At 39.2% G+C, this 23,751-nt stretch overlaps 1 long non-coding RNA gene across 3 annotated transcripts in view; it reads right to left on the bottom strand.

Annotated features, from left to right (window-relative positions):
* Positions 1–23,751, bottom strand: part of LOC112530378 — a 327,141-nt gene that overhangs the window by 140,459 nt on the left and 162,931 nt on the right. For 2 of the 3 annotated variants that reach the window (XR_003071999.3, XR_006930999.1), the window contains one exon: positions 3,465–3,630. The exons of the other annotated variant lie outside the window; for it this stretch is intronic. This is a non-coding gene — a long non-coding RNA (uncharacterized LOC112530378). The remainder of the gene's footprint in view (positions 1–3,464; positions 3,631–23,751) is intronic. 3 annotated transcript variants of the gene reach the window in all.

The raw sequence follows: 23,751 nt of genomic DNA, 5'->3' as shown, positions 1-23,751 counted from the left end.
AATGAGGATATTCTTTTTTGCCCTAGGGTTACATTGTAGCAGGTGTTTTTCAAGCTCTCCAAGATTATAAAGTAAATGCATATGTTTTATATGAGAAACCATTATAAAAGCAAAGCATTTCTAGGCTTTATTAAAAAAAATCATATCTAACTTGGATAATGTGTATATAAAACAACTGAGAGCTTAAAAAGAAAAACCATGGAAATATGTGTCAGATTAATGTGACTATCAAGTAAATTTGAGAAAAGTGACATGATTATTGGTATTATATAAAAAGGAAGGAAATGTTAAATTAGTTCATCCAGTAAATAACTTAGTGATGATAATTACTCATTTATCTCTTGTTATGGTAGTCAATTTATGTTCAATTCAAGCCCTAGTCCTAGATGTGTTTATCTTGACTACACCATTTAGCTACATCTCTAGATGCTCAATAACCGGATGCTTTTCCCAGTGGCTTCAACTAAATCAGATGCCAGCAATTAGGAGATATCTTCTCTACAATGCTTGCTGCCCTAAGTCTTGATCCTCTATCATTGAGATCAGAGGGAATTTTGCCACTGATTCCAAGTGGTGCAGAAGGACATCTACTGTGAAAATCTTCAAAGATGTTTCACCTCTAATCCCAGCATTCAATTACTTCACAGAGCTTTCATGCAGAGCTTATTTATTAAACAAAGCTGAAAGCAAAAACATTTGGCATGGAGGCAGGACAGGTAGAAGAATGAACAAACTACAGCAGTGTTTTTTTGCTGTGTTACATTATGTATATAATTTTACAGACATAAATACACCACCTAATCAATCATCTCCAGTCAAAAATGTTGGGGTATCTTAAATGACACTGTAGCATGGGGCTGTGTTCAAGCAATTCCTTTTCACTCTATTATAACTTTTCATCTTGAGCCAATATTAAATTCCATTTATCACAATAGGTGTCAGTAGCTATATCATTTTCAGTATCTTCTTCCAGATAAAAACACACCAATGTCTTTCTGCAGAACCATTAGCAGTATTGACTGCTCTATTTTCTCTCAATAGAAGGACCCTCACAGATACCTTACTGGGGAAAAGGCATCCTCAGCAGCACTAAATGTCTTTTGAGCAACATGTGGAGGAGATTAGATTAAATACTCAGCAAGAGTTATGGAGAGGCTCTATGCCATTTTCATTTAGGGACTTGGGTCATTAAGGGGATGCGCTTTTCCTTGTCGGTGATGTTTTATTGTCATTTAAGTGGGTTCCTGCCATACAGTGGAGGGGAAAGTTATTAATACTTTGGCTAAAAAACCCTCCAACTATTTTTCATTCAACTCTAAGCAACAGAGCAACTGACAGAAGCAGTGGAGTGATCAGAAGATGTATAGAGAGGACAGCTGATTTTTCATCAGTCATTTATCTTGTCCCCTTTTGAAACTGCATGCTGGGACACAAGGTGTTCGATTGGTGCCCAAAGGATTATCTCAGATCATCATTTAGAAGTAATGATGGTATGCTATTATTCTTGTACTGCAACCGTAAGAAGTGTTGGGAAGTGCCAAGTACTATAATCTAGCTGCTACAGCAAAGGACAAGGGGCAGCTGTTCTTTGCTTTATAGCTGCTTGGATGATTATCTGAGCTGAGTCATCTTAAAGGAGGCAGGAGTGGAATTGTGGTGGAGGTGGAAACCAGAACATCTAATTGTTCTTTAAATTGATCTCATATTCTTCCTATCAGTCCAACAGTACTGTTAAAGGAAAATACTGTCATTTGATATAGAAGTTATTTGAAGCTTTTTGCACTTGGAACACACTGTATACTGCTATTAGTGTGTCGTCTTGGGTAAATTGCTCTGCTCCTGTATAGAGTACTTAATGGAATATGCCTTTCTAGTCCCTTCCACTATAGTCTTTTTAGTCATGAAAAGGTCCTGTCACACTGAACGACATCTGTACTGCCACAGTGAGAAAGAGAAAATGTATATGACATACCCTGACTTCAATGCCCAGGCAGTCAACTAAAAAAGCTTACTTTATGGCCTCTGGGAGCATATCTCCATTAGCAGAAACAAAACAAAACCAATCTGAAAACAGACAGGAGCAAAATCTCAGGAGGCAGTGGGAAAATGAAGAAGAACTGTTTTCAGCTATTATGGAGTCCTTACTCCTGTCTTGCACTGCTAAAACCTCTGTTTTTAGACCAAACATCTCCAAGCTTCTGATGGATTTGTGGCTAAATAGCTCACTCATGCTGTTAGAGCATTTTCGCAACCAGGCAAAAAAAAACCCAAAAAGAACAACAACAAAAAACATGGGCAAATAGAGTATTCAATTTAACTGCTACAAATGCTTTACTTCCAAAACTATGTAGGACCATGTCAAAATAACTAAATAAATGAATGAAATAAAAAATAAACAGATTACTCAATCTCCACTAAGTGATTAAGCCATTATAATTTCTGATACGTCTGTTCTCTAAGTCAAACACTTTTTTCATTTCAGACAGGTGTATCATCACAGAATGTAGGAAGTAACATGAAAGTTAAAGGAAAGTAACAGGGAACAGCTCTATCCATATCAGAGTCCTTGGAAAAAGCATACTGGGTGAATAATCTTTTGATTTTTTTGTTGTTGTTAGTGATCCCAAGCAGCAAGTTCCTCTACTGAGCAAATGGTTACATCTTGCAAGCAGGTACAATTCAACAACTATGTGACTCTTTGCAAATGTTATGTTTATGTTCATTTACCAGGCATAATAAAGTATGTAAATTTACATATGAACATGAAGTAGTCTCACTGATTCCTGGACAAAGAAAAGCAGAGCTTGGCCAGAATTTTAACACCTTTCCTTGTCACTGTTTCTAATTTTCAGGTTATACCTCTCCCAGCTTCACTAAAAATTGACCATATGAGGTACAAAGAAAATCGTGAACGAATGCCTTTAAAATATACACACTGCATTTTTACCCTATCCAAACAACGAGCCATGTACTTTTGGAAGCCTGGAGTTTCATAACCATTGTGTGGTTCCAGCAGTTACTGCTAACAGCTAGAGATGTCATTTTTTGAATGATGCACGTGTTTGACAGTTGTTTTATGGACACATTTGCTCTCAGCAAGACAAATTTTCATATCAGATACAATTGCATCAACTCATAGACTGCAGACGAGAGCAATTCTACCTTGCTGTGCTTCCCAGCTGCCTGTTAAACTGCAGCGCTCTGTAGTTAGTGACACACAATCCAGATGCTTGGGAAACTTTGGCTATACTTAGCTTCGAGTACCAGGCTCTAAGGACTTGCCCACCATCCCTGCCAGTGTGAGTCTGCATACAAAATGACCTTACAGGCATCTGAAAAGCTTGTTGTCTCAGCAGCCTGTGTGTAAGCCTTAGCTGAGCCTGAAAATTCCCGCTTAGTCCCAGCTTCACCTTATTTCTGTCAAAAATAAATAGTAAGTAATGAAATGAAAGAAGGACACATACTGTACACGCTCCTCCGGTGTTTGTTCTAGGCTTTCCTCCAGGTCCTCTCCTTCCTGTCCTGTCTCATCCTCTCCTTGTACTTTCGGAACGTACATGATTGGAAAGGCAAATGTTAGCTGCTTGCTCATGCTGTTGGAGGCTCTTTAAAAGAACTCCTTCCAAGGCTCTGTAAAAAATCCAGATCAAAAAATCTTTTTTGTTGTAGTTACTTCAGACACTTCCTTGGTACACTGGAAAGCTTCCAAACGAATAACTGTAATTAATAGTTGAATTAATCACATCCCATTCAAGTGCAGCATGAGACCCCTTGCAAGTATGAATATATTTTCCTTCTGGCATCCACTGAGAAAGATATATCACCTCAGTGTACAGGATGCTCAGAGAGGCTCAGTCTCCTGACCAGAGCCACCAGAGATAATTATGGGAGTACTGTGTATCTGCTCCCAGCCTGAGGGCCAGCCATGCCACAGCACCTCATGGCGGCCTGGTAGCACAGCACCTTCTTTCTGTGGGAGAGCAGCCGACTCCTGATGGGCCACAACATGGCAGCTGCAGGCTGTGGGGAGGGCAGGGTGTCAGCCTGGCTCCCCTCAAGGCTTTCCCCACATGCAGGGCAGGGAGGGCAGGCTCTTGCCTCTCCATTCCTATTCACCTGCCCCTGGTGGCTGCATCCTTTCTCTCTGTGCACCTCACTGAGAGGTTGCAGGCCTCCTCTTTTTGTGAGAGTGAAAGGCCTTTTCACCTGAAATGCAAGTAATCCGTTTTTTCTAGGGAAGCAATGTAAAAACCACACCTAGAAGAATCTGCACCTCTTATATTTTCTTTTGATAATCTAAAAACACGCTACTATCATAAAAACTTTAAAATAAAACTCTTGCCAATTAACACCAAGACAGCCTCTTCAACACTGAAATGCTTCCACTTGTCAGGAGGCTGAAATGCAAAACAAAGTCTTTTTGGCAGCACTGCTTGGAATCAACAAGAAAACAAACCTTGCAACCATAGCCCAAATGAATTCTTTGTCTCTTGCAAAGACTCTTTGGAGAGTCGGAGCTGGGCTTCCTGGGCCACAAGCCAGGCAAGGTTCCTCTGCAGTGGTGAGTCCAGTCCCTCCTTTCAGTGCGACTGGAAGGTTATAGAGACATGGACTAGTTGGAGTGTGTCCAGAGGAAGGCCACAAAAATGATCCAAGGGATGAAAGACCTCTCCTATGAGGACAGGCTGAGAGAGCTGGGACTGTTCAGCCTGGAGAAGAGAAGGTTCTATGTGGAACCTGAGAGTGGCCTTTCAGTACGTAACAGGGGGCTGTAGGAAAGAAGACAGGCTCTTTAGCAGGGTGTGTTGTGATAGGAAAAAGTTTTTTCATTAAAAGGATAGTAAAGCACTGGAACAGATTGCCCAGGGAGGTGGTGGGTGACCCATCCCTGGAAACATCTAAGATTAGACTGGATGGGCTAAGCACCTGACCAAGTGGTTGGTATCCCTGTTCATTGCAGGCGGATTGGATCAGATGGAATTTAAGGGTCCCTTCCAATTCAAACAATTCTATGATTCTACGATTATTTCCCTTCAAATAGCAGGCACTGTGTGGTTTGTGCTATGATCGAGTAGCAGGAATGGACCAGAGAGTGCATTTTATGCAGCAGTGTCACAGGGAGAGGGCAGCTGTGGTAAACAGCCCTAGATATGGCACCTGAAGGGTAGGAGAAATTCAGAAAACTACTCATTTAAAACAGTTACAAAGTCTGTGAATTTATTCCTGATCCTTCTAACACATTTAATTTGACTGATAAATCAGGCAGCCTGGAGAAAATTCAGCTGGATAGACAAGCATATACAGGCTCAGTTGTGTGAGGATAAGGAGGCTACGTTTGACGCTACTGCCAGTTAAAGTCACTGGAAGTGACTGGAGAGGGTGAAGAGTCCAGAGTGCACAGAGGAATCACTGAACAAGTCAGGCAATAGCTCATGCCTGCCTCTGTGCTCAGAGTGCTCACTGTGCAAAGACAAAATGCAGTTACATGAAATATAACTAAACACAGCACTGATTTGACCTACTTTCTCTGAATTTGAATGCATCTACTTCATACTTAAAAAAAAAAAAAGGAAGAAAATTTGGATCATTTACCTTGAAGACATTTATACATAATCTGCATACGACACTTCTGTACATTTTTATCCTGCTTTCACTTTCACCCCACTATCAGTGTTTTATGGCTTTGTTCATGGGTTTATTTAGTTCTACCTATTTTGATTTTTTTTTTCTTCCAGAAATAAGCACACTGAATAAAATGCCAGTAAAAGCATATCTACAATGGAAAATGTTAAATTCTATAAGCATCAGCCTCCCTGCAAGTTTATAATTTTGTCCGGAGGTCACTTTCACACATATCCATACCAATAAACAATACTACCTGATTTCTAATTTCTATAATAATAATAGTAATAATAATAATAATAATAATGTCCCAGACTAGTGATTAAAAGGAGTGAGGATAGGTCTGCACTGTTGATGTGATCTGTTGATACACATCATGATAAATCCATTTGTAGATGTTGATTTACATGCTGATGCATATTATCTGGATCGTGATGAGAGTCTACACTCTTGAACTGAAGTTTGTGTTAAACTTGCTGCTAGCCTTGCAGCTTTCATTCCACAGAGTGGGGAGTGAGTAGGTAGAAGGTTTTTCTGATGTTTTATGTATTTGCCTGTAAGGGGTCTCCTATTTCTGCACATGGGTTGAATGTGATCAATAATCCATAGAGGTAGCAATGGAGTAAAGAACCAACACAAAGGCCCTTGCCTCTCTTAAACTCAGTTCTTCCCAGGTACAGGAAACACAGGATTAATTGGTCACACCCTTAATGAACTGTGTGAAAAAACATCTCTACGCTGTTTCAGGCAATATATTGTGAAAAGCTACTGCAGTACCAGTGAGAAGCTGCAGCAGAACTGGTCAGCTTGATCTAGTAATTGGCAACCCTGCCCAGGACAGGGGTGGAGGTTGGAGCTCAGTGATCTTTAAGGTCCCATGCAACCATTCTATGACTCTATGGTTCACCTTTGCAGTATGCTGAAAAAGTAAAAAGTGCATCAGAGGCATGAAAGACCCAGAGAAGCTTGTCTGTTTTCTCTCTGCAATTGATTCTGATTCGAAGTAATTTTTACCCAGTCTTTCTTTGCTTTCTCTACAGAAAACTAAACTGCTGAGGCATGTCTGAGATATGGTAGTTTCCTCTAAGAAAAACAGTATATCAGTCTACGGTACATTCAGATTTGTGGTCTGTATGCCCCTTTAGGCGAGTGGAGCTACAGCTGTGGAATCTGCTTCTCTAGGTTTGGTTCATACCTCTTCTTTTGTGTTAAAGGGGAAGGGCTTGTGAGCAATCTCTGATCAGAAACTGTGCTTGCCATCTGTCCTGACTGGGAAACTTTAATAAATAAAAACATACAGAACGAGAGGTTTTGAGAAAATCTATTACCACAGGGACATCTCTAATAACCCATTTTGTCTCCTGAGATGCCTCTGGAGAGTTGGTTTAGACCAATACTTTTGGAAATACAGTGCAACAATTTCTCACATGACAAATTGCTGCACAGAAACGCAGTTGCTAGACCATTCTTCAGCTTGCGGAAGTGAAGATTTCAGATCAGTAGACTTTTTCATATCCATAAGGACATAAGAAGTCAAAGATGCATGATTAGGTTTGTGCTTAAGTTGTAGGTGCAAAAAGTACATTTTGTTAACCTTTTGAGAAACAGGTTTAAGTGGTCCTGTGCAGGAGCACATTATCATGTAGAAAGCATTCTGGAAAATACAAGCCTGCTTCCTCTGTTGACATATATTCATGTGTAAAAGGCTACCATGCAGTCTTCATAAGATACATGCCCTGATTTCTCAGAGTTTAAGCAAGAACACGTATCAAGCCTAGCTTCAGAATGACAAATGGTGGCAAAAGGTGAATATAATTTTACTCCTCAGAAATGAAACCCAGTGATTTACAGCGTTATGCTTTGGATGCAGAGCTGAGACATCTCCCATCAATCACCCAGAGTAAAACTCTCATTGTTGAACGCTTGGAGACAGGCAGATACAGAAGAAACTTTGGCAAAACTTTTCAAGAGCACAGGTGCAGGAGATTAGGCACCTAATAACAGATCTAGGCCTACACTAGAAGGTAGAATTTCAGGAGTGCTGAAAACCTCACGCCCTACAACAAAACAATTGCACATAATGAAATCACCAGACAAACACTTGGCAGTGAGAGATCAGTGTTCTTGCCCTTAAGGATCCTACACTGATCAGGTCCTCTGTTACTAGTAGATGTCCATTGTATATGGACATCCATAAAAACTGTTTCTTGTCTATGCTTTAGTCATTTACTCCCCAGTAGAATGATACACAATTGTAAACAGTTTGCAAAGAACACAAGCAGAGAGGACATAATAGACTAGCTCCAAGTTTATAAACTCATGAATATGTTCCAGAAATGAGACTAAGTGAACCCAAATCACATTTAAAATCCTGAATTTTAATATAAAAAAATTGAATTTTTTTTTTTTTTAATTTGAAAAATTTGCTGACTTCTTTACTTTACTTTCACACCCTTAATTGGATTGTTTAACACTACCTGATGCAAATAGAGGAGTAGAGGCTGTGAAACATGACACTTTCTTAACCAGCTGCACAGACAATATTCCAGGTCAGAGAGTATGAGAAAGTTAGAGGGAGACAAGCTAATATGATGAGGTGAGCTGGGGAAGCAAGTTGCATTTACACTGAGGTAATGATCCTGCTCAATGAAAAATGTGAAGTACTTCAAGGCAGCTTACACCTCACCAACAGAGGAACAAGCAGTAACTTTCTCAGCAATACTCACACAAGCTCTTTTTCTTTTAGAACTGCTCCACTTAAGGACAGTCTTAGTAAGAGGGAAAACTAGGACTTAGCAGGCATTTGAGTCATTGTCCTGATGGTTACTCACAGTTACACCAAATTCTACACTAGTCTAGGGTGGGTATTGGACTTACAAGAGTGCACAGCGAGATACATTAATCACACCACTCCTACTCATAAAATGCAATAGCATAGCCACAAATAGATAGCCTTTATCTAAATGTGTTGTACATCTTTGAAGTGTATAATTACATTTCATTTTGAGGGCTGGGGTAAGAGAAGCATCAAATATGTTAGCTCAGTAACTGTAAATTAATATATATATATATATATACATATATATATAAAAGTAGTATCTCCCCCTCCCTTTTCTCCCCACGCATCTTTCCCAGAACTGTGAGATTTAGTATACCAAGAAATAACATCTGATTTAGAAACAGGAGCTCAGAAAGATATGGCAGAACATATGGCACGAAGAAGGTGCTAAACGGCATAATTTAAAAATTATGTGCAAGATGCTCCATAAATATTCCAACCCAAAACACAAGCTGTTTTTCAGCAGTCTCCTTGAAGTACATGCACACGCTAAAAAGATACATTTCTACCTTCACAAATATCCTGTTCTAGTGTCATCCGGAATGATGTGACATGGAATCAACCTGCAAGTAGGAGGAGCCCCAAATCAGGCTGTTGCTATCTTGGCCAGATGATGCCATTGTTTCCGTTGTCACTGAAGACAACAGCTCTCAGAGTGCATTGCATCTATCAGCCTAAATGATGAGCCCTGGAGAAGAGCAAGTCAGTGCATTTCACAATCTATATTACTCGAGTATATCGACCTTGTGGACACATTTCAGATGAAGCCTGGTTGCACATTTCCAAATGAAATCAACAGGAGACGCTGATGAAAATCATGCTGTTAGACGTTCACTCATTGTAGCAAATTACTTGTGTGTAGCTGCCTTTTAGTTGACATCGGTTTACTAGAGTTCCTTTCTAGGCACTTTAATAATATAATTGCAGACACTTAACAATAAAAAAGACAGGAATCCACTGAAAATCTTAAACAATCCAAGCTCTTACACACTTTTTGAATGCCACTGAGGAAATCAGTAGACTTATGAAGTACTGCAGAATGCTAATGAGAAAGAATACCTAAATTCCTTTGGGGCACACTATTAATTCTCATGTAAGATGCCACAAATTTATCTGCTGTCCCCCAAAATGAGACAGAACCTTAATTTTCCATCTATCCATCAAAAAACAATTTACTTTCTTTGAGAGGAATGAAAACAGAAGGATGTGGCTGAAAGCTTCACACACGGAAATCTCATCACAAAAGCAGACTCTTAAGTTAGTTCAGCCACGTTTGTGATTCAAGAGAACATTTCCCCACAGATTTCCCTCATTTGGTTCTGCTCTTGGGTGGTACTCAACACACAGCTCATAAAATTCAGCACAGTATGATACATACTATTTTATTGTGAAAATTTAGTTTAAACTCCAAGACATCTCTTAAATGCTACTGTTTGGGGGACTCTTGCTTTCATCTGCACAAGCCTCCAGCTGGTAGCCCTGCAGTAAAGCCACAACCTTTCTTTTCCATGACTTACTTCAAATCCTTTTGTGCGATGAAGAGATGCTAACAGAAGAAGAAAAAAAAAGAGCTGCACAAAGGTGCCTTGACAAGGAGTCAGACAACCAAGGCCACGATTTCCCTCTGAACTACCTCTCCTTAATGTGTCATCAAACACGGATGCTTTTCCTTTGGAGAAAATAATACAACAGACTGGTAAAATCTTTATAAATTGCTGCTGAAATACATAACTTAAACCTTAACTTGTTTTAGAAAGAAATAATGCCTCAAGAGACTGAACATCTTTATGTATGACTACTCTTTTTAGAAGCAAAGGGCCAGATTTAGCATTATTTGCATACAGTATTGCAAATATTGTTGAAAGACCTAGAGAAAAGAAAGCATTCTTGGTGACCAGGAGTAAACCAAATCAACAGAGGTGGTGAAAGGGCAAAACAAAGGAAGGGGGACGACAGAGGGTAAAAGTAGACAAAGATTCAGTCAAAACATAACCTCTAAGAAACTATGCTGTTGCATAAATACTCATTCTGCAATGATTACTCTGCCAGCTCATACGGAAATGGCTGTAGGACAAAAAGTACTGCAGGACAAACCCAGAGCCCTCCAGGCCCTCTCTCCATAATGAAAAACACTCACATTGGCACAGAGGGTCTGCCTGGTAGGTTTTATCAGGACCACAGGCTTAACTGGAGACACTTGGTCTGGGATGATTAAACTCAATCTGTCTCTATACATGCATCACACCATAAAATCCTTCCAAAATACACTTGAGATCTATCTTTGAACCAGGTGTGTAGTTTACATCTGCCACTCCTACTGAGAGGTTGTTTATGGACTCACGTCTCTGATGGTTAGACAACTCCCCTTCACTTTTAAGATCAGTGTAATCACACGTGATTTATACATGCTTCTTCCCCTTTGTATTGTAGCACTGCATTTACTGAGGGTGATCAATCTCCTTTCATCCTTCATTAGATTAGGCAGGTCAATACTCATAGATTTCCATTCCCCACATTATTCAGGTAGCTCCCACTTGATTCAGGCTTATTTAATCTCACCCAGCTATTGTAGAGCACAGCTCTCTACACAGTATTCTAGATAAGGCTTCAGTTGAGTCTCAATGGAATTAATATTTCTACTGACCGTATCTTACCTGAAACTGCCCATTTTCACACTTTGTCCAGATCACTCAAAGTTATGCTATATAGTCATCCTATGACCAAAGAACAGGTCTGTTTCTTTCTCCTCCCATTTTTTTTTTTTTTCTCCAGCTGGTGGCAATCCAACTGCAAGCAGGTTTTGTTCTGAATCTGAACCTAGAATGCTAGCCTAGACAAAGTATTAATCCTCATCCTACTTCTTTTTTCACAGAATCACAAAATGGTTTGTGTTGAAAGGGACATTTAACATCATCTAGTTCCGTCCTCCCAGCTATAGGCAGGGACACCTTCCATTAGATCAGGTTGCTCAAAGCCCCATCCAGCCTGGCCTTGAATCAATGCAGGGAAGGGACATTCACAGTTTCACTGGGCAACCTGCTCCAGTGTCTTACCCAGTCCTGGGAATGTAGAATTCCATTCCCACAATGCATCATAGAGCTACGTCATCCCTGGAGAGCATTTGGTCCTTCCTTATTTTCTACTAGGTTCATTTATGAAAATACTCCACAAGATTGCTTTTGAAATGACCTGAAAGAACACTGTTAATAATGTTCTTCCAGTTTTAATGCTTCCCTCAACAATCTCTGTCACCTCCCCACTAAACCAGATACCTTTTTACTATACATTTCTTACACAACTTCCACTTGCAAAATTTCTTTAGCTTAAAAAAGCATGTACCTTATGGAAAAAAAAAAAATAGGTAAGAATATATGTCATTACGCTGTGATCTTCTACTGATAAGCATAGGTTGCATCTCATCCTATTTTCATTTACCCGTACATATTTCATTATTCTTTTCTTCAAAATATGTAAAAGCCCATACACACAAATACACTTAAATAGGTCTGCAGATTCAATTCCTAGATATAGGCAATACATTTTTTGTTTTCTATTCATAGAAACTTAGGGCTACTTGAATGTACTGTATAAAATATTTCTGGTGGACATCCAGTTTTATATGCCAATTCCTTGAGCTAAGATTGAGAGTCCGTAAAAGCTGGAGTGAAATGAGATGACAAAAAGTTTACTTTTCATAGTTTAGCTGTGGAAATTTTGCTCCCCTTTTTCCCCTTAGCCATCTACTCTATCCTTTCTTCCTTCTTCCTCCTTCAACTTCATCTTCTAAGAAAACAAAGAAGAGCATTTAAAAATGTTTAAAAATGAAATTATCTATCCCCATGCTTACCGCACAGTGTTTTCGTTTTTTTTTTTTTTTTTTTTTTTTTTTGCATGATTGGAAAATCTTTCACGATTTGCTTAAATTTCCTTTACAAGATCTGTTTCAGTTTGACTTTTGGCAGTTATCATTTTACCCCTGCACTTCCTAACCCCTCAAACTGCATCTTTAACACCAGTTGTGACATATGTTCTCACTATGTTCTTACATATGGGTAATTCATCTAAATTCCTTCCTAAATAGAAGCTAAAACTGTTTGAATTCTAAAACTCCAAAGAAGGAGTTATGAATATTTTCAGAAATAAAACCATCACATTCAGATCATTACTATTTATGAAATCATGTTCTTTGATACCGAGAAACATATGCTGATCAATAATTAAGAATGCAAGTACTTGCTCAAATGTCTACGATTCTTAAAATATCAAGAAACACCACTGTTTTGTATGAAAATTTATGTTAATTTTTCTCCACAAAAACCTAAAATTATCCTTTTTTAAGAAGTAATAATTACTGCACGGTAACTTGAAATAAAAACAATAACAACAACTCATAGAAGAAAAGGCACTGCATCCACTAAAGATTTTCAATCATGCATTGCATGATTAGTTAAAATACAGTGTTGAGCTACTCTCAACATAGATACTGAACTTCAATTAAGCCATTAAGTGATAAATTGAGTGAGGGAAGAATATAAACAAAAAACAAGAGTTTAAAAAATATTGGCTAGCATATAGAGCAGATTAGGCTAGGTGATAATATTGCAAGCTGTGAGATTTTCTATTATATGAAAATGTAACAGAAGAAATTCAGAAAGTAGTAGGGTCTCCTGTCTAAGATGATCTACTTATTGTGATTATCACTTATGCTTCAAAAATAACCTGCAGAATGAACCTTCGTTAACATGGCTTTTCCCCCCACTTTCTCTATGAAAGAGGATCTTTATGTAGCATTCCACTAAGCCAGTGTCACTGGTTCCTGTGTTAAGAGGCTGGTGTTATGCAGTAGATCATATGAAAAGGACCACAGTGATGAAATGGACCACAATGATTATAGAAGCAAGTCTACAAGTCACACAGCCTCTGCCTTGTACCTACACCTCTTACCTCACTGACCAACATGGCCAGGGAGGAGCAGGAAAATCAATGCTGAAGAGACTCTGTGCTTATCATGAAACAAGGTAAAGGAAAAGAGTGATTAGTGGAATAAGAGCTTTGGTAATAAATTTGAAACAAGCAGCTCCCTTCAATGAGGAAGTGATCTAGCATTAAACAAACAGTTGCCTTAGTAGCTAATGTATTACCCTTTCCCTCGCATCACTCTGAACATAACCACCTCAAAACTCAGTTTTTCAGCACCTTTTCTGTTTGCTTAACTGGTCTTCTTCAACTGTCAGGCAGATAAATATCTTGCAGTGAAATTTAAGTCTATTTTCGTTTTGTGAAACTATCCTAAAATATAAAATGGATTCCAGGACCTGATCCTCAGCTTCTGACAGCGGCAGCTTACTTCAGGTGAGACTCTTCTTTTCCAGGCTTTGAGTAGATAAGAAAGGCATTATTTCCAAGCAGACGAAATGTCTGATAAAAACAGAAGCATCAAATGTCACATATTTATCAGGCCTACATACACACAGCAGAATTTCTGAACATCACTTTCCAAAAAATGCACCATCCAGCATGAATAAACAGTGTAGTTCTTCCTTTGAAGTCTACCTGGTCCTGAGAAATCAAACAACTTTTAGAAGTAAGCAATTCTTGATACACATTTAAAGAAAAACTCTGACAGATGGCATTATATACCATCAACTACATCCATAATGTGAGACAAGTGTGCTCCACAGCATGCTCTGTAGTTCTGGTGCCTCAAACATCCATATGGGCAACGCAGCCAGAGAGTCTGTATCTACTTGCTAACCTCTGCAATTCAGTCATGGAGAATTCTTGCAAATCTATTGCAGATATAGACAAAAAGAATAAACCTGCAAACAGCTGATGAGTTAGTCCAGTCTCATTTTGGGGATGACGTTACAAAGCAAAAAGATACAAAGCAGCTACTACATAAATAATCTACCTATTCTATCCTATCTTCCATGAGAAATCATGAAAATATTCATTCTTTTCTGATAATGTTCCATCTGTAGGATGGATAGAATTCAAGTATACTCTATACATCCTTTTGGGTCTTAGAAAAATATAAAAGTGTGGATATAATTGCCTTGAGCAGCCACAAACCACAACACGCTTTCTTGCCTTGCATTTCATAAAGCAGCCTAAGACCAACTAAGCACTTAAGTCCTCTTCCATATGGAGGGCCCTAGATGCTAGTCATGGGGCTTCAGCCTCAGGGTCAGCCAACCAAAAAGGACAGAATCAGCAAAACAGCTCCTGGTATACAGCCTGTGCTAAAGGTTTCTCCTGCTCCTGTCTCCCATGACAGTGACTACATTTTTTTTCTGTACCAGATCTAAGTCTGAAATTGCCTGAAAGTGGCACTGATAAATCCCAGGAAATCTGTCTACCCTATCCTAATTGCAAGCCTGCAAATTTATACAAACACCGGGCACATTTTTTTGTGAACTGTCTGCTTTTCTGCAGCTTTGATACATTGCTGTACCATTCCCAAGAGAAAGAGATCTAGTAGGAAATCTCAATACAAACCCTTTTATTTGTATGACTATGACTACCATTACTAAATTCAGTAAAGTATGTTCGGTGACATGGAATAGAAAGACACTGCTAAAAGGAGAGAGCTCATTATTTGAGAAAAGAAACTCTTCCCCTGTCCAGATACAGAATAGGCCTGATGACTTAAGAGGGAGGACCAGGGACAGATGTAAGACTCTAAAGTTACACATCAGTGATCTGATCCCATGCGGAAAACTCAGTGGTCTTAAATTGATGTTTCAGGGACAGCACAATGATTCATTAAGTTTTTCTGATGTTTCGGTAAGACAATACCCATCAATCTCTAACACTGTCCATAGCCCTAGAGATATGTGGTTGGATATATCACATGTTCTGGCATATGAGACACCTTTGTGTAGGCTGCATCCTCCACCAGAAGGAAAAATAACCATTATGAAATTCCTCCAAAACTGCCAGTATTCTTACTTTGAGCAGTGGTATTAGGAGAAGTGGTTCAGGCAATGGTAGCAGGCATAGCAGAAGGAGAATCAAAGATTAGAAAATTGCCTGCTTCTTCTTATCTTTTTTTTTTTAATTATTTCATTTTTCCTTTTGGTAGCTTCAATGTATTTGACATACATAGATGCCTTTTTGATGGAGAGAAAAAAGACAATCAGGAAATAACGTACACACTCTGACAAGCAGCTGGAATGGCATTGAACACTGCAGACTGGTTCTGGAGAGGTTAAGAATTAATTACTTAAGCAGAGAGCTTGTAGAAAAGCTCCAGTACTGAAAAATATCTTTTTACCTCTTATGTGAATTAAGATTAATTATAATGCCTAGCCCATAGAATATTAGTCAGACGCAGTCGGAAAAAAAAAATCACAATCATTTCTTTTGTGCTAAAGCCATTAGCTTAAAATAGTTCATAATTGGTTTTCATCTGATGATGAAAGTGTGGGTGCATTTTTTTTCACTCTTCTTCTTTTTTTTTTTTTTTTTCAGATGGACAGCTTAAATCCAGCAGGAATACTTCTAGACAGAACTAAGGCTCCAAAAGAGTCCATCAAGATGAGTTTTTCAGCTAGACAGCTCAGCCATTTCGGACAGCTTCGTGCAAGGTATTCTATTATTCAATTATCCTAAATTCATTAGAGTTAAAATAGGCGGTCACCAAAACCGAAATCAGAAGAGCTGTGGCCTGACATAAGATCACTGTTGGAAAAAAAAAAACTGCTCAAACACCACTGAATGGGCTCAACTGCTTCCAACTAAAGTGACTTGCAAAGAAGACATGACAGTTCCACACACTGTGAAATTAATTTTCCTAGATGGCTGGTGGGGAAAGTTTCACGTTACAAATTGGTGGTGTTTCACCCATCTGTTTGCACTTCAGGAGAATTTGATATCTTAGATCTCATGTGAGCTCACTGAAATTAAGGGAGTTTAGCTTGAACTGAGCATGCAAGATCAAGATTTATTAACTCGAAGAGGTTATAAGATTTGTTTCATGACGGATTTCCATATTTTGCTACTTCACTAGTTTCAGAATGGGAATGAAGCTTGAGTGTTTCCAAATTCAAAGGAAAATGTTCGAAGGCTGACATATTCAACTTATATTATTATATTGTAGCGTGATCCCAAAATAAAATACTAATTCAAAAGTCATTTCTGGGAAAAGTCTAAACAGAACCCTTATTTGGAGAGCACGGGATTATGGTGATATGTACCCAACTTGGCAACTTAACCCATTTTCAAGTTGTATTTTGGATGGAATTTTGTCCAGGTTTTCTAATCCAGACTCCGCTATCACATCTTTACAGAAAGACAACAAACGCAGACAGCAGCTTTTGGATGAGAGAATGGTGGTGATTTTTTTCATCTGTACAGGCAGTGGAGGAGATGTTTGGAACGATTATTAATAAATGATTAACAAATAACTAGAAATAACCATTCAGCTAATGTGAATGTGCACTCGTGGATTTATGAGCGTGCATTCGTAGAAAGTATATTTGAAAAAGTCAGAAGAAGAGCAAGTTGAGGGCTAATTATGTAAACACATTAAACTACACATGAACTAAGGCACAGACCCTCACCCTGCAGAGTAACCCTCCCCGTTGCGAGGAGAGGGTTAAGAAGCGACTTTTATTTCCTGTCACTCATGATGATTAAAGCACTTTTCTCTGCAGCAGGCAGTGCTGGCTGCCCTCACACAGACTCCTGGAATGAGAACAGCTGCTGTGAATAAGACGGTGAAATTTTCAGACCCTCAGGGAGGCATGTGCAAGGGAGACTCAGCAGTAACAGGGCAAATAATACAAATGAAAAAGATCTGCCAGGGTGGAGTTCTGCCAACAAGCAGTAGCAAGAAAGAGCTTACTGACAGCAGGGTGGGACAGGAACCCAGGCTATCAACAGAAGTGGGAATGAGATACTAGGTGCTGGGAAAATTGGCTGGAGTTTCACCAGACCTGACCTGGCCCACCCAACTCCCCTGACATCTTCTGTAGGTGCTCTGGCCACCAACACACCAGCTGGAGAGGCAGAAGGGATCCCAATTAAGCCTATGGATATTGACATAAAAGAGGTTTTATAGCCATTTTCTTGGATAGCTGCTCTCCAACTACCTTCTTGCATGATTCAAGAAGGTTTGCCAAAGCAGAGGCAGTGAGACAGTGAGCTCTGCTTCTCTTCTTATTTGTATAAAAGGAAATTAACACTGTTCTCTGCTTGCAGTATTTTGAATACCAACAGCCTTAAGCTTCCTCAGCTGTTCAGAAGAAGCAGTCTTTCCAGTATGTTGTTATCATTTCTTTGAATTCATCAATTCATTTAATTCATTCATGTGCTGGTCCCAGGGACCTCCTAAAAGGCTCACATATAAAATAATGCAAAGTGCAGTCTATTAATAGGAACCCCATTAATAACACTGAAGTAACACTTCAGTTCTTTCTCAAGGAGTTTCTGCTCTGAGTAGCCTAAGGGTAAGATAAAGAAAAGCAAGGTTTTACAAGACTCATCATTTAACCAGTTCTCCATCTATTCATTTCTTTTTATCTCTTTCTAGTACAATAAAAAAATAAAAAAAAAATACTACTAATAAAAAGAAAAAAGCTCTGATGTTCTGTTTAGACACCGTAAAAAGCAAGCAATAAAATGGCTACCACACATTAGGCTAGAATTCCTAATTACCAGGAGTGATACTCAATCTAAAATAAGACCCATAGCTCTGATATTCACTGCAAGGTGGGTGAAGATAACAGAAGCCATAAAATGAAAGGAAGGATATCAGTGGCTTTTGGGAAAAAAAAAACTATAGTGTCAGTATAACTTTATATTCAGCTACATATCAGGATAACAGAAGAAGCAATTATTTTCTAAACAGTCAAAATCCTCGTGTTGGAGATTACTTCAGTACAAGCTACAGAGTATTTAAAACGAAAGGTTTGAAAGCCCACAGGGTATAAAAGCATTTGTATGATTTGAAGAGGCATGACAAACATGCTTATCAGGATGATTTTCACAAAAACCTAATTTTTAAAGCATAAACCATGTGCTAAATAAAAGCCTCTAATACTTTCCCTTTTCTAAGAAAACCCAGCTGACCTTCATATCCTTTGCATATACATTCATCTTATATTTTAGTACAGGAGCAAAGCATATTGTAACTGTATTTAAAGCTAGAAGTCTGTAGCTTTCATACATCATAAACATCCAAAATAATGAACATAAAAAAATTGTCTCTACTAACTAAAGTGTGTAAGTATATAAATAATAGTTTTATCATTTAGTAAATTAGGCTTCTTAAACACACAAGCCTGGGCAAAAATAAATTGTATTACCAGTAAGTTTAGGCATTACATCATGTATACTTTTAGCATCATGTAAACACAAGTCCTGTGATCTTTAGGATGAATCCTTCTGCAACTCAAATGAAGTCACAGACTGTAATTTGCCCAACTCAGGCAGTCACAAGAGAGGAATTTGAAAGAATGATAGAATCATTAAGGTTGGAAAAGACCACAAAGATCATCTAGTCCAACCGTCACCACCATGCCCAACAAATGATGTCCTCAAGGTAAACACGAGATACAACAGAGCCATGTTGTGGGCCAGCAATCGTGAATTCGATCTCCTGGTATCAAAAATGAGGTAAAAGCTAACTGCAAGGAGAAACCAGCAAGGCTGGATCACTTTTAGAGGAACACTGTGCCACTCAGTACAGTTGGACTTCTCTGTGCTGTCAAGGACTCATCAGACATGACTTTTTATTGCTTTGTTGGGAACATGGGCTTTCTCTCCTCAGGAAATTAAAGAAAGGGCTCCAGCAGTTGAGGACCTAGAAAACACTGGGGGTCATAAAGCTGTTGAAATAAACACCTTGAGAGGCAAACGAGGGTGCCTCACACTACTCTGCTCCAACACAAACATATGCGTGCCATTCCTGGTAGTTACGGTTCCAACATTTGAACCTGTACTGCACTAGGAGTTGGACTAGATGACCTTTAATGGTCCCTTCCAGCTCTAAGGATTCTATGATTCTATGAAATACAGACACCTGGGGGTGACTGAGCTCCCCTTGGCCATGTTGACAAGCTTTAGTTTTCTGTAAAACGCACTATAGTAGCAGTTAATACCATTGCAGGACAAAATTCATTTGCAGCTGGCTTGCCTGGATGAAGACGACTGAGAAACTGATTGTTATGAACAACTTGAGTACTATCTTTGCATCATTAATATCACTAATTCCAGATGCTCTCAAATCTGTCCACAACCAATTTTTAAAGCATTAATCATTTTCAAGACAGAGATTTTAAGAAATTGATAAATAGTAGGTATGCATTACGCCTTATTTCCAGCCCTTTTTATGCTGCTGTGAGGGTTAGAATTCACCTGCTTTAGCAAGGTGAAAAATGCAAACTTCATGCGCTCACCTGCTTCCAGAAGCTGCAGTTTAAGCTTAAGCTGCAGAACGCAGCATGAAATTTGATACTTTTGCAAGAGGGGGCAACACTGCCTACACAATTCCCTCTCCTGCATTTTGCCTTTTACAAGCAGCGGATTACTCCAGCGGAAATCAAGATAAAAGCCAGAGAGATATCTTAACCTTAAACTACATGAAAACAGTATGTTAAACTAAAGCAAAATATGAATATACCTGCCATCCCAATAAGAAATGAATTAAGACCTTCAGATTTTCCTTTTCAATGAAAGCTGAGCAATCACCAGAATCCTTTTCCTTCTCTAAAACAAAGTAAATCTACTTCCCCCCCCCCCCCCCCCCCCCCCAGTTAAATTACTTCCAGCTTCTTGGACAGAGGAAACGTATCCTGTCCCATGGAAGCAAAGGTGTCCCCCACCTTTCACATTCTGGGACAAATAGAAGGACTGCGCTGTACTGAATGTAAACCAGCCTGCATCTGTAATCACTACTGGTTACCTACTGGTCTGTCTACTCATTCTTGGGTGATAAGCCAGCTGTTCAGCCATATTCAGGTGACATTTCCTGCTGCAAGATTGAAGTCAGGCAGCAGTGAGATAGAAATAGTCCCATGGATTCTGACTGGTATGAAGAACTGAGCCTGACACAACAGGGAGAGCAAAGTCCTCACACTGGGGCAGCCATTCCCAGCACGTTCCAGGCAAGAACCTGTGGATGGCACAGAAAGGTTAAGCTGCTAGGAACAGGAAACGTGATGAATGAATAAGTAAAACAAGCAGCAGGCAAGTTTATAGGTCTGGAAAAAAACCTCCATACGCCTTTTCAAGTGGTTCCAGCTTCTCATTCATATTAAAGATTATTCTGAACTGTGTTTCAACAGCATTGCTAAAACAAATTGCTTTAGGGAGCAGACATCCACTTTCCCAATCTCTGCTTGATGACTTGCAGAGAATAAATAGTGCAGTGCTATTGTCAGTTTAGAAGAAGCAATGTCATAAAGGAAATAATGCACGTTTTTAATCTCCTAAACATCCTGTTCTTCTGCATTTATTTATAATTTTAATATAAGCTGCAAAAAAACCGCCCTGTATGTGTGGCTTACTTTCTTGTGATCTCACCAGGTCCTTCTCATTATAATCACGGAAAAGTGGTTCAACTACATTCACTGAATATCAGCTCCTCAGCCCCCACAGAGAAATTCATATTAAAATGCAGCAGCAAAATGGCAAAGCATAGATTTTTATTTATCTAGGGATGTTTGGCTGAAAGAAGGACCCAGGCTTGATAATGAAACAGTGAACCTGATCCTTTACAGGGTTCATGCTTCTACATGCCAGCCTTAATATATGACTAAAAGTGTTTGGACTGGAAAAATCACTCCATTTGCCCTCTACACGGCAAGCAGTGATGACTAATGATATTGCTCAATGTTGAATAAGAAATACTGTGCTGATGCAGTCACACCTGGACTGCCGTGCCCTGTGCTGAGCCCTGTTGCCAAAGAGCTATTAGTACACCAGAGGGTACTCAGAAGAAAGGGAAAAAGTCGATTAAAGAGATGTAGCAGGTGTCTTAGAAGGAAAGACTTTGAGAGGTGAGTGGCAGTTGGCTAGGCTAGTGTGAAAGAGGCATAGATTATTTAGTGAAAGCCCTCTCCTGAACTTACCACGTTATTTAGAGGTTTTTTTTCTGCTAAGAAAAATTGCCCAAGGGTAGCTCTCCTCCAGAGACAGCGTGTGGCCTCATTGCACAGAGAGATCAGGACGCCAACAGAATTTACCAGCAACAGCATGAGTCGATTTCTTCAATAGTAAAATGAGAGGGAAAACACATCCAAGCAAAATACTGAAGGTCTGCACCTAAGTCACATCCTTAGATTACCTAGGTCCAATTGCTGATGGAAATTTGTGGGAGCTCATCACCCAAACAATTCAGAGATTGTTTGCTGATGTGACTGAGGCATTTGAAAGAACAAATTCTACTGACTTCATCAGAACCTAGATTCCTCAGTGTCTAAATTCAAATGGAAACTGAGTTACTTAATCCATGCTTTTGAAGATATTACTATCCACAACTATATACAGAAGGGAAGAAAGGTGGAAGTCACACACAGTAAGTTCTTCAGATGAGTGTTCAAATACAAAGAGTACACAGAAAAAAAAGGAACAATTAAAAACAACTAAATTAAGTTCAGTACAAATTACCTTATGGTAACAAGTGTGAAGCAGTAGAAGAGACCATCTCAGCATCAGGGAACTAATGAGGCTGATGAATGACAATAATTAGAACTGAGATCAAGTATGATACATCCAAGCTCTGAATAGGAGTCAGCATTACCAAAAGTACCTCCAGATAAAATGTTATACACTGCTCATCAGCACAGTGAGTGAAAAGCAGTAAGACTTAGACCCACTGTGGTCGCTCTATGGGTCACTCAGCCTGGCCATGTCATTCTGAGTAAAATCACATTATTCAGATACTCTGGAAAAGCACTCTGAGCACTGCCTTATTTCCAAGGCTTAGTAATGCAACAAGACTAGCTGCTAGTGGAACTTAATAGTAATATATATATATATATGTATATATATGTTTTTTCTTTAGGAGCTAGCAACAAGCAAAATGTCTAGATCAACTTAGAAATAAACCATTTAAGAAGAATCATTTATCCCTTCAAGAATCAAGTACATAGCGCCTAGAGCACGAAGTTAGCATAAAGAGTCCCAAAAATGTGATAGCTACAACAAAATACCTAAAAATCAGTGCAAGGGAGGGAGAAGTTTTTGCTTAGGCTTTACGCACTCCCTCTGGGTCAGGCCATACGATCTGATGCTAGTGGTATGTCTGTTACATAAAATAATTCATACACTGTCCTGGAAAACATAGCAGGAGTGTCAGCTGCCATCATGGCTTATGCCTGTTGTGACAGCAGGATGTATAGCAGGGTTTGAGGCAAGGCTTCTATCTTCTGATAGGTTACTGTGCAAGAGCCTGGCTACTACATTTCCTTCAAAATCTGGGGCAAAACACCAGTTCAAAGACTTCATGATGAAAAGAGAGAACTTGTATTTAATGACTGTTTCAGCCAATTTGCGATCTCAAATTCCCTACACATTTATTTCTCTCTCCAAGTTTCCCCACCTGACATTTTTGCTAGGTGGAATAAACCAGGGATGCTTGCATCTCTTCTTCATGATCCACTTAGCTCTGACCAGCTCTCCCCTCCTCTCCTTCCCTGCACAAAGCAGTCCTGCTTCTCAATAACAGCATCTTTATACACAATGTTTCCTTGTAAGATTTCACCTCTAATGACATTGGCAGCCAAGGAATTTCCTCACCTAAATTCTTTTTTGATAGTTTTTTCTCATCACCCTCTACAAGACCCTCACCTCTATCACTGTTTTGATTCCTATTTGCTTGCCACTGAACAGATTCCTACCTTCAGTCAAGTTAATAATGGGTGGATATCTGCAGCACAGTTAATCTTTATTTTAAAAGTGTGTATACATTATGCATAACTCATTCCATATAATTATTCAGAGTGCTCACATTTCTGGAAATGACTGTTCTTATTCTGTCTGGAAGTAAGATACTTTACAGTAGGTTCCCCTGACTGCAGAAGCTGCGCTGCATACAATGTACTAACAAACTTACAAGAAAGCCTCCTCAAATGGTTTCTCACTGAAGTTATTGGGAAACAAGATGTGTAGAAAAGAGTTTCCTTCAGTACAGTGCCACCAATCTTGTTCTGTTAAGAACAAAGGGCTTTGCACTCTCTCCCTTTCTCACCTTATTTTTCCCACACACCTTAACTTGCACCCTCCAATTGCCTGCCCACACCAACCTTGACTTCTCAGTCTTGTTCCATATACATTTTTCCCTG

Source organism: Gallus gallus, chromosome 1 (assembly GCF_016699485.2).
Source record: "Gallus gallus isolate bGalGal1 chromosome 1, bGalGal1.mat.broiler.GRCg7b, whole genome shotgun sequence".
In the NCBI taxonomy this organism is placed as follows: Eukaryota; Metazoa; Chordata; class Aves; order Galliformes; family Phasianidae; genus Gallus; species Gallus gallus.
The sequence above is the reverse complement of the archived record's forward strand: the minus strand, read 5'-3'. Positions and strand labels throughout refer to the sequence as shown.